We start from the raw sequence: 16,004 nt of genomic DNA, 5'->3' as shown, positions 1-16,004 counted from the left end.
CTAGAAACATACAACCTTCCAAGACTGAATCAAGATGAGAAAGTCTGAATAGACTATTACAAGTAATGATATTCAATTTGTAATTTAGAAACTCCCAAGAAACCTAAGTCCTAAACCAAATGCCTTGACTGGTAAATTTTACCAAACATTTAAGAATAGTTAGTACCTATCTTTCTCAATTACTCAAAGAAAAAAAAAATGAAGTGGAAGAAATAGTTCCAAACTCATTTTATGAGGATATAATTACCCTGATACCTACACCAAAGATACATACACCAAAATAAAAACAATAAAACACAAACCAATATCTGTGAACACAGATGCAAATATTTTCAACAAAATAGCAGAAACTGAACTCAACAATAAATTAAAGGGAGCATACACTCTAAGTGGGATTCTTGAGATGCAAGGATGGCTCAACATTCACACAACAATCAACATGATGTACCACATTAATAAAACATAGGATAAAAATCATATAATCATCTTAGCAGTTGCAGGAAAACCATTTGACAAACTTCAATAGACATTTATAGAAAAAACTCTCAACAAAGAGTACAGAAGGGACATACTTCAAAATAATAAAGATTACATATAACAAACACACAGCTAACATCATATGTAATGTGAAAAAACTATAAATGCTTTTCCTCTAAGCTCAAGAATAAGATGAGGATGCTCATAATTACAATTTTGGGTCAGCATAATATTGAAGGTTCTAAGTAATAACAATTAGGCAAGAAAAAGAAATAAGAGGCCTACAAATTGGAAAAGAAGAAGTAAAACTATCACTTCTTACAGATGACATACTTTAAAATATTTTTTTTTTTTTACTTATTCATGAGAGACACACAGAGAGAAGAGAGAGAGAGAGGCAGAGTCATAGGCAGAGGGAGAAGCAGGTTCCTTGCAGGGATGTAGGTCAATCCCAGGACCCAGGGATCATGATCTGAGCCAAAGGCAGACACTTAACAATGAGTTACCCAGGTGCCCCATCAGTTGTGTTTCTACACACTAATAATGAGCTACAATGAAGAGAAAATAAGAAAATAATCCCATCTACAATTGTATCAGAATTAATAAAATACTTAGGAATAAATTTAACCAAGAGGTTGAAATCCTTTGTATTGAAAACTATAAGACACGGATGAAAGAAACTGAGGTAGCAAAAAATTAATAGAGAAATATTTCACACTCAGAGACTGGAAGAATATTAAAATGTCTAAAGCCTGGAAATAAACCCCTGCTTACATTGTCAATTAATCTATGATGAAGGAGACAAGAAAGTTAAATGTGGAAAAGACAGGCTCATCAACAAATAGTGTTGGTAAAACTGGAAAGCTACTTGCAAAATAACAAAACTGGACACTTATTTTTTACATCATACACAAATATTAACTCAAAATAGATTAAAGACCTAAATGTAGGATGTGAAACCATAAAACTTAGAGAATAGTGAACTTTTGGAGATCCATCTTACCAATATTTTTTTGAACCAGTTTCCTCAAGCAAGAAGAACAAAAGTAAAAATAAACAACTGGGACTGCATTAAACTGAAATGTTTTGCAAAGCGAAGGAAACCATCAACAAAACAAAAGGCAACCTACTAAAAGGAAGATGATATTGGGGCAAATTATTTATCTTGATAAGGCTTTAATATCTAAAATATATAAAGATTTCAATTAGCAATAATCGCACCTCGGATAAACCTCACTGGCTACGATACTTAAGACTCCTAACTCTGGGAGGCGAACTAGGGGTGGTGGAAGGGGAGGGGGGCAGGGGGTGGTGGTAAATGGGTGACAGGCACTGGGGGGGGGGCACTTGACGGGATGAGCACTGGGTGTTATTCTGTATGTTGGTAAATTGAACACCAATAAAAAATAAATTTATTAAAAATAAATAAATAAAATAAAATATATAAAGAACTCATAAAACTGAATCCAAAAAAAATACAACTTGGTTTAAAAATGTGCAGAGAATCTGAATACACGTTTTCCCAAAGACACAAACACACCACAGCTGCATAGGGAGTCTCAACATTACTAATCATCAGGGTAATGCAAAAAAAAAAAAAAAAACTGCAATAAAATATCACTTCACATCTTCAGACTGACCAGTATCCAAAAGGCTAAAAATAAGGAAGTGTTGTGCACTGTTGGTGGGAATGCAAATTGGTGCAGCCATTGTGTAAAACAGTACAGAGGTTTCTCAAAAAATTAAATACAGAAATGCCTTATGATCCAGTTATTCCACTACTGAATTTTTATACAAAGAAAATGAGAACACTAATTTGAAAAGATATATGCACTCCTGTTTATTGCAGCATTACTTACAATAGCCAAGATATGGAAGCAAACCAAGTGTCCATCAATAGATGAACAGATAAAGAAGATGTGATATATGTGTGTATGCAATAATATTCTGCCATAAAAAAATGAAATTTTCCATTTGCAACATGGATGCCTCTAGACGGTATGTTAAGAAAATAATCCCAATAAATATAAATATCCTATTTCACTATATGCATAATTAAAGAAATAAACCAAATGAACAAACAAAAAAAGAGACAAAAACCAGACTCTTAAATACAGAGAAAAACTGGTGGTTGCCTGAGGGGCAGTGGGTGGGGGGAATGTGTGAAATAGGTAAAGGGGATTGAGACCATATTTATCTTGATGAGGACTGAGAAATATATAAAATTGTAGAGTTACACAGGAAACAAACTGTTGGTTATCAGATAGGGAAGCAGTTAAGAGTGAGAAAAATTGGTGGAGGGGATTAAGATTTACAAAGTTCCAGTTATAAAATAAATCATGGAGATGCAATGTACAGCATAAGGAATACAGTCGATAATATTGTAGTAACTTTATATGGTGACATAGTAACTAGACTTTCTGTAGAGATCATAATATACAAAAATATTGAATCACTCTGTTATATATCTGAAACTAACAAGGTATTGTAGGTCAATTATAGTTCAATTAAAAAAGATTTAGCCAATAGGTTTATTGTGCATTTTACATAATTTATACACTGGAAAAAATGTGTGACACAAATTAATTATGCAACATGAATTAATCATTATTAGGAAAATAGAGCAATCATAAATAAGCCATTTAAAATCAGTAAAGACAGCAAGAGATAAAAAACACATTTGCTCTATTAAAAAATAAGAAAAAGGCAGTAAACAGAAGAGTGAATACTATGTAAAGCAGAGTTGTAAATTAGATACCAAGTGGTAGAGTTCTTTCCAAAATTTAGAGAAGTAAAAGCAACAGAACTATGAATTTATTTAAATAATCATGAAAAAAGTGATGCAATTATCACTAAAAAGGTGATCCAAATATATCATACAAGAACCATTCTGAGGAACAGAGCAAATAGAGAAAACACTTATCAAAGAAATTACTAAAAATTTAACTTCTGATCAAGATGGTGCACACTCATCAGGGAAATACACATCAAAACTACGATGAGATATCACTTTATACCTGTCAAAATGTCTAAAATTAACAACACAGGAAACAAAAGGTGTTGGCAAGGATGCAGCAAAAGGGGAACCCTCTTGCACTTTTGGTGGGAAAGCAAACTGGTGCAGCCACTCTGGAAGACAGGATGGAGGTTCCTCAAAAAATTAAAAATAGAACTACCCTACAAGCCAGCAATTGCACTACTGGGTACTTACCCAAAGAATACAAATATACTGACTGAAGGGATTGCATGCACCTCCATGTTTATGGCAGCGTTATCAACAATAGCAAAATTATGGAAAGAGTCCAAATGTCCATTGGCTGATGAATGGATAAAGAAGATGTGGTATATATACAATGGAATATTACTCAGTCACAAAAAATAATAAAACCTTGCCATTTGCAATGATGTGGGTGGAGCTAGAGTGTTATGCTAAGCAAAATAAGTCAAAGACAGATACCATTTGCTATCACTCACATGGAACTTAAGAAACAAAACAAATGAACATAGGAGGAAAAATAGAGAAGCAAACCAAGAAACAGACTCTTACTCATAGAGAACAAATTGAGGGTTGCTGGAGGGTAGGTGTGCAGGGGATGTGTTAAGTGAATGATGGGTATTAAAGAGGACATTTGTTGTGATGAGCACTAGGTATTGTATGTAAGTGATGAATCACTGAATTCTACACCTGAAATTAATATTACACTATATGTTAACTGGAATTTAAATAAAAATTTGAAACTAAAATACATACATACATACCTAAATTTTATTGGGGGAGTAAAAAGCAGAAATTTTATGCTTTGTGCACTCCCCCTTAAAATACCAATGACAAAAAAATAACGAGAAGATCAAAAATCTTTATATAGGTGGCACTGAAAATTTAAATTAATAGCTAAATGAACACCAAATGATATAGAAATATTAAGTAAGTCAGTGTTAGAAGCAGGTAATAGAAACTGAGATGCAGACTGTGAAGAATAAAGGGAAATAAATGTATGGTATCAAGATAGAGAAAATGTTTTCTTTCAACCCGTATTTATTAAACTGGCAATTTGTGGAACTGGGGACTCAGCAATGAACCAAATCCCCTTTCACTGGAGGGTAATTCTACTGAGGATACAGGTTAATTATTGGAAATGATAGGATGGGTAGAATTTACCAGCTACCCAGTGCACATAAGGGATATTTTGACTAGTGGATAGGAGGAGGAAGAAGAAATAACTAATGGGTTTTGGGAATATTATCATTTATAATTGAAGGAGAGATCAAGAATTCCCCAACAAAACTCAAAGGAGTTCATTACCACCAATGGAGCCCAATAAGAAATGTTGAAGAGAATTCAAGTGTAAAAAAAAGACCAAAAATTGAAGAAAATTATGAAAAGAAAATATTTCACAGGTAAAGGCAAACATATAATAAAGGTAGTAGACTATTTACTTACAAAGCCAATATGGAGGTGAAACCACTAAAATAGCAAAACTAATTACATCCATAATAATTAATCAAGGAACAAATTTTATTTTACACAAAAATATCTAAAATATGGGATCACATACATAAAATCTGAAGGGGGTAAAAACTTACTGCTTTTAGAATGTGTTCAAACTTAAACAACCACCAACTTAATATAGACTGCTATCCACATTAGATGTTACATGTGAACCCAGTGGAACCACAAATCAAAAACCTGTAATAGTTAGATACACAAAAAATAAAGAAAAAGGAATCCAAGCATAACACTAAAGAAAGTCATCAAACCACAAGAGAGGAGAATAAAAGAAAACAAAGAAGAGCAACAAAAACATTTAGAAAACAGGGACCAAAATACTAGTAAGGACATATCTATCAATATTTACTTTAAATGTAAATGGGCTAAATGCTTCAATCAAAGACATAGGATGACTAGGTAGATTAAAAACAAACAAAAAAACCCTAAAACTCATATATATGCTGCCTACAAGAGACTCAGTTCATACTTACAGACACTTACAAACACAAAAATGAATGGAAAAATATATTCCATGCAAATGGAAGTGAAAAAAAAAGTGAGGGTAGCAAAAGTAGATTTTAAATAAACACTGTAACAAGAGACAAATAAAAGCATTACAAAATGATAAAGGAAATCAATCCAACAATAGGATATAACAATTGTGGGCATATCTATGCACAGAACATAGGGACACCTAAATACATAAAGAGAATGTTAATAGAAATAAGGGGAGAAACTGACAGTAACACAATAATTGTAGGGGGTTTTAACATTCCATTTACATCAATGGATAGATCTCTCAGACAAGAAAATCAACATGGAAACAACGACTTTGAATGACTACATTATACTAGATGAACCTAGCAGATTATAAAGAAATTCCTTCTTAAAACAGCAGAATGCATTCTTTTCAAGTGCAGATAGAACATCTTCAGAAACAGATCATGTATTAGGCCACAAAACATGTCTCAAATATGAGAAGACAGAAACCATATCAATTATCTTTCTGACCTCAACAATATAAAGCTAGAAATCAATTACAAGACAAAAATGAAAAAAAAATACAAACATGTAGAGGTTAAACAACATGCTATTAAACAGTGATGATACCAAAGAGGAAATTTAAAAATGCATACAGATAAATGAAAATGAAAACACAACAGTTCAAAATCTTTGAGACACAGCAAAGGGAGTTTGAAATGATGTTTACAGCAATATAGGACTACCTCAAGAAATTAAAAAACAAAACATGGAAATAAAAAATCTAGCCTTACACCTAAAGAAAAACACCTAGAAAAAGAAGAAGAAACAAAATTAGTAGAAATAATAAACACTAGAATAAATATATAAAGATTAGAGTGGAAATAAATTCAACAAAAAGAAAGAAAGAGAGGGAGGGAGAGAGGGAGAAGGAGGAAGGGAAAGAAGGAGGGAGGGAGGGAGGGAGGGAAGGAAGGAAGGAAGGAAGAAAGGAAGGAAGGAAGGAGAAAAGAAAAAAAGAAAATATCAATAAAACCAAAAGCTGGTTCTTTGAAAACATAAACAAAATTGATAAACCTCCAACCAGACTGGTCAAGAAAAATAGGGGACTGAAATAAATAAAATCATAAATGGAGAAGGAATAACTGACACTACGGAAGTACAAAGAATTATGAGAACAGTATGAAAAATTATATGCCACCAAATTGGACAACCAATTTGCAAGAAATGGTTAAATTCCTAGAAAATTTTCAACAGACCAGTTATTGATTACAAAATTAAATCAGTAATCAAGGGACACCTGGCTGGCTCAGCAGTTGAGCCTGTGACTTTGGCTCAGGGCATTATCCTGGGTCGAGGGATCGAGTCCAGCATTAGGCTCCTTGTGAGGAGGCTGCTTCTCCCTCTGTCTGTGTCTCTGCCTCTCTCTGTGTGTCTTTCATGAATAAATAAAATCTTTAAAAATAAAATAATAAATAAACCAGTAATCAAAAAAAAAAAAACAAAAAACTCCCAACAAACAAACATCCAGGAGCAGATGGTATCACAAGTGAGTTCTACTAAACATTTAAAGACAAGTTAGTACCTATTCTTTTCAAAGTATTCAAAAAAATAGAGAAAGAAATGTTTCCATACTCATTCTATGAGGTCAGCATTACTCTGATCTTAAAACCAGATAAAGGTGCTATTATAAAAGAAAACTACTGGCTAATTAATATCCCTGATGAACATAGAAGCAAATATTCTTAAAAAATATTAGCAAACCAAATTTAACAATCCATTAAGACAATCACTCACCATGATCAAGTGAGATTAATTCCATGAACACAAATATGCTTCAATATTCACAAAATCAGTGTGATACATCATTAACTATAAAATTGATTTTTAGAAAACTGTATCATCACAAAAATCGATGAAGAAAAAGCATTTGACAAAATACAACATCCATTCATGAAAAAAAGCTTTCAATAAAGTGGGCCTAGAGGAAACACACTTTAATGTAATAAAGTCTATATATTAAAAAAACCCACAGTTAACATCATACTCAGTGATGAAAACAGGAAGCTTTCCTTTTAAGATCAGGAACAAGACAAAGGTGATCACTCTGTTATTGAATATAGTACTGGAAGTCATAGGTACAGTGAATGGGGAAAAATACTCAAACTGGTAGAAGTGAAACTGTCACTATTTGTCAATGACATGATACTATACATAGAAAACCCAGAAGACTCCAATAAAAAAATATTAAAGCTGATAAATGATTTTAGCAAAGTTGCAAGCTTCACAATTTAGTTTGCAATTTAGTCAATTTGCAGGATACACAATACATAGACACATGTTGTGTTTCTATACACAAATAACAAAGTGGCAGAGATTAAGAAAACAATTCTATTTATAACTGCACCACAGGGAATAAAAAAGCTAGGAATAAATTTAACCAAGGAGATTAAAGTCCTATACTCTGAAAACTTTAAGGCACTGATGAAAGAAATTGAAAAGAACACAAACAAATGGAAATATCCGGGGATCCCTGTGTGGCTCAGCAGTTTAGCGCCTGCCTTTGGCCCAGGACGTGATCCTGGAGTCCCGGGATCAAGTCCCATGTCAGGCTCCCGGCATGGAGCCTGCTTCTCCTTCCTCCTGTGTCTCTGCCTCTCTCTCTCTTTCTCTATGTCTATCATAAATAAGTAAATAAATAAATATTTTAAAAAAGAACTTAAAAAAAAAAAACAAATGGAAATATCCACCATCCCCATGGATTGGAACATTGTTAAAATATCCATACTACTCACAGTAATCTACAGATTCAATGCAATCCCCACCAAAATATCAAGAGCAATTTTAACTGAACTAGGACAAATAGTCCTCAAATTTGGAACCACAGGAACCATGAAGGAACTCAAATATACACAGCGATTTTGGAAAAGAATAACAAAGCTAGAGGTATCAAAATCTCAGATTTCAATTATTGTAATCCAAACAACATGGTACTAAAAAAAAAAAAAAAACATGGTACTGGCACAAAAATAGTTTCAAAGATCAATGCAGCAGAATACAGAACCCAGAAGGAAACCCACATATATATGGTCAATTAATCTATGACACAGGAAGCAAGAATATACAAAGGGGAAAAGACAGTCTCTTCAATAAATAGTGTTGGGAAAACTGGATAGCTACATGCAAAAGAAAAAAAACTGAACCACTTCCTTACATCATACATAAACTAAAAATGGATCAAATGTTAAGACCTGAAAACATAAAATTACTGAAAGAAAACATAGGCAATCATCTCTTTGACAAAAGCCTTAGCAACATATGTATGTACACATCCCTTCAGGCAAGGGAAACAAAAGCAAAAATAAAGTCCTGGAACTACACCAAAATAAAAAGCTTTTGAAAAGCAAGTCACCAAGAAACCAAAGAGATCCTGTTGAATGGGACATGATATTTGCAAATGATGTATTGGGTAAGGCATTAAGATCCAAAATACATGAGGAACCTGTATAACTCAACACTGAAAATATGATTAAACAAGGTGCAGAGGACCTGAATAGACCTCAATTTTTCCAAAGAAGACATGTAGATGACCACTAGACACATGGAAAGATGTTCAATATCACTAATCATCAGGGAAGTAGAAATCAAAACCACAATGAAATACCAAATGATACATTACCTCAGTAAGAATGGCTAGAATCAAAAAGACAAGAAATAACAAGTGTTGGTAAGGATGTGGAGAAAATGAAACCCTCACATATTGTTGGTAGGAATGTAAATTGATGCAACCACTGTGAGAAAACTTCACCTTTAAAGAATGAAGTTTCCTTAAAAAGTTAAAAAGAAAAAAAAAAAAACACCATACAGTCCAGTAATTCCACTACTGGTATTTAGCCCCCAAAAGCTAAAACATTAATTTAAAAAGATATATGTATTCGTATGTTCATTGCAGCTTTATTTACAATAGCTAACATATGGAAGCAACCCAAGTGTTGATAGATGAATGGATAAAGAAAATGTGTGTATGTGTGTGTTCACATATGCACAATGGATTATTACTCAGCCATAAAAGAAGAATGAGGTCTTGCCATTTGTAGCAGCATGAGTGGACCTAGAAAATATTATGCTCAAGGAAATATGTCAGACAAAGGAAAATCCTGTGTCATTTCACTCATATCTGGAATCTAAAAAACAAATAAACAAAACAGACTCACAAATGCAGAGAACAAACTGATGATTGTCAGAGGGGAGTGGGCGGATAGGCCAAATCAGTGAAGAGAATTAAGAGATATAAATTTCCAGTTACACAACTACATTTCAATAATAAATTATTTTTTAAAAGCTAATTGGTTGGCTCAGTATGTGGATGCAAGCCACAAATACACAGTACCTGCTGTAAAGCTGTTGCCTTAGCAGAGGGATGGAATGGTCTGTTAAGAACACAGTGAGATGTCATTTCAGAAACAACACCCTAAGAAAAGCATCAGGATGTGGTATATACTGGAAATCAATGATTATTGCATGATTCTATGTCCCAATAGGTAGAAAATAAGGGTTGAGGAACAAAGGAGTGTAAGGTATAGTCTGGCTTATCATCAGTTCCAATGACCCCTTGATATTCTGGATTTTGTGTCCACACAATTCTGGCCTCTACAGACACAGAGGGAAGCCCAGCTTCTCATACAAATGACAGCAAGAATATCACTCAGCTTTAAGCTTTAGCAGCTAGACACTTTGGGCTTCTCATGCCAAGGAATGATCTGGCAAGAAGAGAAGTCAAAATCTTGGCAGCAGTAACTGACGGGGATCATCAAAAGAATCTTAGTAAAATAAAACAAATGAAAGGGTCTACATATATCAGTAACAACAATACAAATAGGGTAAATTTATCTGCTGAAAGACAGAGGAGTCTCAGGATAGATTTAAGAGCAAAAAGGATATCTGCTGTCCTGCAGAGATACACCTAAATCAAAACTATAGCCAAAGTTTAATAAAAATTGCGAAGACAGGGAAATTGCTTCAATGGTTCAAATTTTGTGAAAATATACCCAACTGAAAAATACCAAAGGGCCAAATGAAGTCTCACAAAGATATTTAAATTTGTGTTGCAGCATTCTCAAAAATCTAAGAAAAAAAATCCCAAGGATTAAAAACAAAAACAAAAACAAAACCTCCAGGGCACATAGATGAATTAAGTGTCTGCCTTTGGCTTAGGTCATGATCCCAGAGTCCTGGGACTGAGCCCTACATTATTGGGCCTCCTTCCCCCTCTCTCTCTGCCTCTGCCTACCACTCCCTCTGCCTGTGTACTCACTCACTCCATCACTGTCACATGAACAAATAAAATCTTTAAAAAACCCCAAAACTCCAAGATCATTAAACAAGATTGACAAAGAACCTTGGGAAACAATAATACTCAGAGCATATGCCAAAATAAAATTTTAAAAATTTTAGGTGTGCAATGGGACAGAAAATGTAGCATTGAATCCTTGTAAGGAACGTATGTGAACCTGATATACCTCTGCATAAAGCTGGGTACTTTGAATGAAAGGGATTCACCTCCTATACACAAGCCTAGTGGGGGGACTAGTGGAGGGACTAATGGGGGGGGGCGAGGGGAAGGTCTTCATCAAGAAAATAAGAACCTCTGTCTCTGACATAGTTCCAAAAGAGAGGGAAGTTTGGGATCCCTGGGTGGCGCAGCGGTTTGGCGCCTGCCTTTGGCCCAGGGCACGATCCTGAAGGCCCGGGATCGAGTCCCGCGTCGGGCTCCCGGTGCATGGAGCCTGCTTCTCCCTCTGCCTGTGTCTCTGCCTCTCTCTCTTTCTCTCTGTGTGACTATCATAAATTAAAAAAAAAAAAAAAAAAACTCAAAAGAGAGGGAAGTTTCTTCTGAGAAGCTGTAACCACTGACTCTTCTCATATGCATCTCGTTTCATGTTTATACTTCTATGAGGTCCAGGACACCTCAAACAGAGAAACTAAAGTAGTCCTCGATATTTGAAAATCAATGTGATTCACTATATTAATATACTAAAGAAAAAACAGAGAATGATCTTAATTCAGGAAAAACATCTGACAAAATTTGCATCATTTCAAGAAAAGCACACCCAGAAACCTAGGAATAGAAATTACTAACCTAATAAGAAACATTATTTTAAAAAATGACAGCTAGGGATGCCTGGATGGCTCAGCAGTTAAGTGCCTGGCTTTGGCTCAGGGAGTGATCCTGGAGTCCCGGGATCGAGTCCCACATCGGCTCCCAGCATGGAGCCTGCTTCTCCCTCTGCCTATGTCTCTGACTCTGTCTCTCTCTGTGTGTCTCTCATGAATAAACAAATACAATCTTTTAAAAAAAATGACAGCTATTATCAACCTTAATGGTGAAACACTGAAGGCTTTCCCATAATGCAACAAGCCAAGGAAGTTCTTATTAACTTCTTCAAGACTGTAGTGGAATTATAGAGAGTGCAATAGAACATGATAAAATTTCCTTTATTCAAAAGGAGAAAATAAAAAGTCTTTATTCATAGATGATATGACTTTCTATATCAAACACCCAAAATAATATACAAAAAGCTTCCAAAACTAATAAGTGATTCATCAAATTCTCAGGTCAAAAGGTCAACATTGGAAAGAGTTTATTGTAATTCTGTATACTGGCAATGCAAAATTATTGGCATTTGAAACTTTTTTTAAAGTAAACATTTTTTAAATGTTACTATCCCAGGAAAAAAAACTCATCTTAAGTATAATATAACAAAATATGAATGAAGTATGTATATTAACATTTTTAAAAATCCATGAAATCAATCAAAGAGCCAGATAAATTAAATGATTTAGCTTGTTCATGGAATGGACAACTCAATATTATTAAGAAATTAAGTGTTCCCAAATTTATCTATATAGTCAGTGCAACCTCAACAAAAAGACCAACAGACATTTTTGGAAATAAGATTTCAAAAGTTCTACGAAGTGGAAAAGTAACTAAAATAGCCGAAATGATTTGGAAATTTAAGGATAAAGTTGGAGGACTAATGACACCTGACTTCAATACTTACTATAAAATTACAGTATACAAGACATTGTGAAATTGGCAAATGGACACCTAGATCAGAACAAAATAGAGAGTCCAGAAATAGACCCACACAAATATAGTCAACTGATTTTTGACACGGTTACCAAAAACAATTAAATGAAGAAAGGATAGTCTTCTTAATAAGTGATACTAAAAACAATGGATTTCCATATGTAAAAGAAAAAAAAATCAGCCTCCAACACATCTTCTACAATATTTAACTCGAAGCTGACCAAATGTAAAACATAGAAGTATAGTAATTCCAGAAGAAAAATTCAGAGAAAATCTTGTCAACTTGGGTTTGGCAAAGGATTTTTAGATTTAACACCTGAATTAACCATCTGTAAATGAAAAATGTAGTAATTTGGACTTTTTGAAAATTTAGGAATTTTCTTAGTGTTAAGACTGAATAATCAAGCTACAGAGGGGGAGAATATATTTGCAAATTACATTTATGATGAGGGACTTGTAGCCAGAATACATAAAGAACTGTCAGAATTCAACAATAAGAAACAATCTACCAAACAATCTATCTTTCGTATTTTTTTTTTAAGGGTAACTTCTGCCAAGATGATGTAACAGGAACCAGATGTATCTTCCCACAAGAAATGACAAAGAAAGAAAGAAATCAATCACTCAATCTGAATTAATGGTTTTCAAAACATTGGATCCCAGTCAACAAAATACAGAAATTCCTGAGCAATGAAAACAAAGTGAGCCCTAGGATTGTCCAGCTTACTACTCTAAGAGTTTTCTGGCAGTTGAGCAGGAGGGAGAATACAGGTGGAGCTCATCAGACTCTTGATTTGACACATGCCAGAAATTCTAGAGAGACAGAAGCACTTACAGTTTGTAGGAAAGAGTAGTAGAGAATAAAGAGCTATACAGAGAAGAAACAGAGGTCTGCCTAGGGTCACCCTTGAGTATTCTTCAGAGGTAACATCAGAGTTCACAGAAGACCTGGATGGAAGAGTGCCCATTCCCACAACCCAGACTGGAAAGCCTAACAATCCATGGGCACTGAGCATGGTACTCAGACAGGTAATGCCTCCATAGTAAAGAATTAGCAGTAGAGTAAATCAACTGCTATGGTCTCATCTAAGGAATCTTCAAACCAAGACCCAGAAGGATGCAGCTGTTTCCAAGTAACTCAAATACATGCCAGATCAATGTTCAAATATGTTTATAAGAATACAAAAATATCAGCCCCCCCAAAATAAAATTCTCAATGTTTTCATCCAACTAAAGATTATCAAGCATTTAAGAGTCAGAAAAATATGACCTGTAATGAGGAGAAAAATTAGTAAATAGGAACCAACCCATCTATGATATAGATGTTAGACTTATCATACAAGGACATTAAAATATAACTATTCCATATGTCCAAAGAAGAGAGAAAGAATAAATAATATTCAAAATATAAAAATAGACAAACATATATACAGCAAAGATGACAAAAGTAGGGAGAACATGTATTGAAAAACGTAAAAAAAATCTGAATTTAACACAAATTTCTAGAAAAAATAAGGATTCTAAAATGGAAAAAAGCAGAAGTAGAATACTTTTTTTTGCCCACTATGTCATAATGACTAATATCAGACTCTGAACAGGATTGCCTCAATTCAAATCCTGGTTCTAAAAGCTTATCTGTGTGATCTTGGACAACTTAAAATTTCTGGGCCTTGGTCTCTTCATTCTAAAATGTGGATCATAAATAGTACTTACCTCACAGAGTTATTCTGAGAGGTTAAAATGAGTCTAGAGGTTCAGTATTTAGAATGGGGTCTAGTACATAGTAAGAGCTATGTAAGGACTACCTCTTTAATAATATTACTACCAAAGGTCATCATGCCTATTACAAGGAACTCCACCTCTTGGTGTAAAACCTAGAAAAATTCACCTGTGCATCAGAAGACATTCACTGCAGTGTTAGTGTATTTTTATAAACATTTCACAAGTGCCTAAATCTCCATCAACATTAAAATGGATAAATTAATACCAATTATATTTGCGTAATAATATGAGGCAGTACATTAAAATGAATAAAAGAGTGGCAGCTACCATCATAGACAAGTCTCAAAAACAACATAGGGTCAATGAAAAACATAAGGTTCAGAAATATGTGTGTAATATGATGCCATAATATCAAAAGTTAGAAGATGCAAAATAACATGCATGTGAACTCATGTATACACAGCATAGAGAAATGTGTAAGAAAGGTGGACCACAAAAATTAAAATAGTGGAGTGGGAAGTGGAAGGACACACAGGAAAGTTCAACCATAGCTGTAAATTTATTTGTGGCATCTGCAGCAAACTATTAGGATATACTGAAACTTACTTTATCGAGGCATACATATGAGTATTTTATTATCATTTTCCTGTTTTAAATGTTTCCTAATAAAAATAATTTTCTGACTAGAATGAACACTTGAGTATTAAAGTTGAAAGAGATCAAGAATGACAAACTAAAAGAGAGGAGACAAACATTTAGACATAGCTTGATGAAATTTTTGAAAATCAAGGATAAAAGATATTGGAACTATCCAGTCATAAAAAATCCACTTAACAAGGGGGAAAAATCGTAGGGAACTATAAACAGTTCTCTAACACTAAATGGCAAAAGTCACAGAGCAAAGTCTACAGTTTTGAAGAGAGACTGGGTATGAGAATTTCATGTTCCCATCAGCTGATGATTGGGTGTAAGGGAACAAGGATATTCTTAGTCATTGAAGGATTCAGAAATTACACCTGAACTCTCTCTGAACTATCTACTGAAATACATTTCAGCTGACCAAGAGATCAATCCAAATAAGAAAACCTGTAAGTCATGGTATAAAAGAAGATGAACAATGTAGTCTGTAAATGTAGTTAAACCCAAGTAATTATGAACCAGACTTAATACATTATCAGTAGTAACATTTGACAAATAGATTTATACACCAAAAATTCATAATCTTATAGATCTAAACTGACAGTTTGAATCAACAAAAAGTATAAACATTAAAAGAGATAATGCAATTTGGAGTTCCTTATATAGCAGGAAGAAAAGAGAAATTTCCATTTGTGTCAGTTGTAGTTTACTTAATTTTTAATTCTCAGTAAGTAGAATGACTTAAAATACAACCAAGACTTCTGGTTTCAAATCTAGCATGTAAAGATTTTGGAAATCAATCCCATTCTGAGAAGAAAAAGTTGGACAAACTGAAAGTTAATGTCTTTTCCTGTGCTTATCAGAGAACTGAGTTTATAAGTCAAACTGAAGCCATAAAATCTGGAAAGACAGGTGAATCCAGGGTTATGGCCCAGATTTGCCTAACTGGGGAAGAAGCCAATGGAGTTAAAACTGGTAGAAATACTCAACTGGTCATTTGGATGAATTGCTGAAGGCTGCAGTTTGACTGGTCCAAGTGTGAGAAACTCCTGGAAGCTGCAGTCTTAGAGAAACCCCCACATTTCCTGGGCTTCTCCTTCAGGAAAC

General features: G+C 34.1%; 1 long non-coding RNA gene and 1 pseudogene across 1 annotated transcript in view; both read right to left on the bottom strand.

Annotated features, from left to right (window-relative positions):
• The window catches only part of LOC121497915, a 182,620-nt gene that overhangs the window by 22,577 nt on the left and 144,039 nt on the right, over positions 1-16,004 (bottom strand). The window lies entirely within an intron of this gene.
• On the bottom strand, positions 1,659-1,727 carry LOC121498264 (annotated as a pseudogene).

The sequence above is a fragment of the Vulpes lagopus genome, chromosome 8 (genome assembly GCF_018345385.1).
Source record: "Vulpes lagopus strain Blue_001 chromosome 8, ASM1834538v1, whole genome shotgun sequence".
Lineage (NCBI taxonomy): Eukaryota > Metazoa > Chordata > Mammalia > Carnivora > Canidae > Vulpes > Vulpes lagopus.
This window is presented reverse-complemented; position numbering and strand designations above follow the sequence as displayed.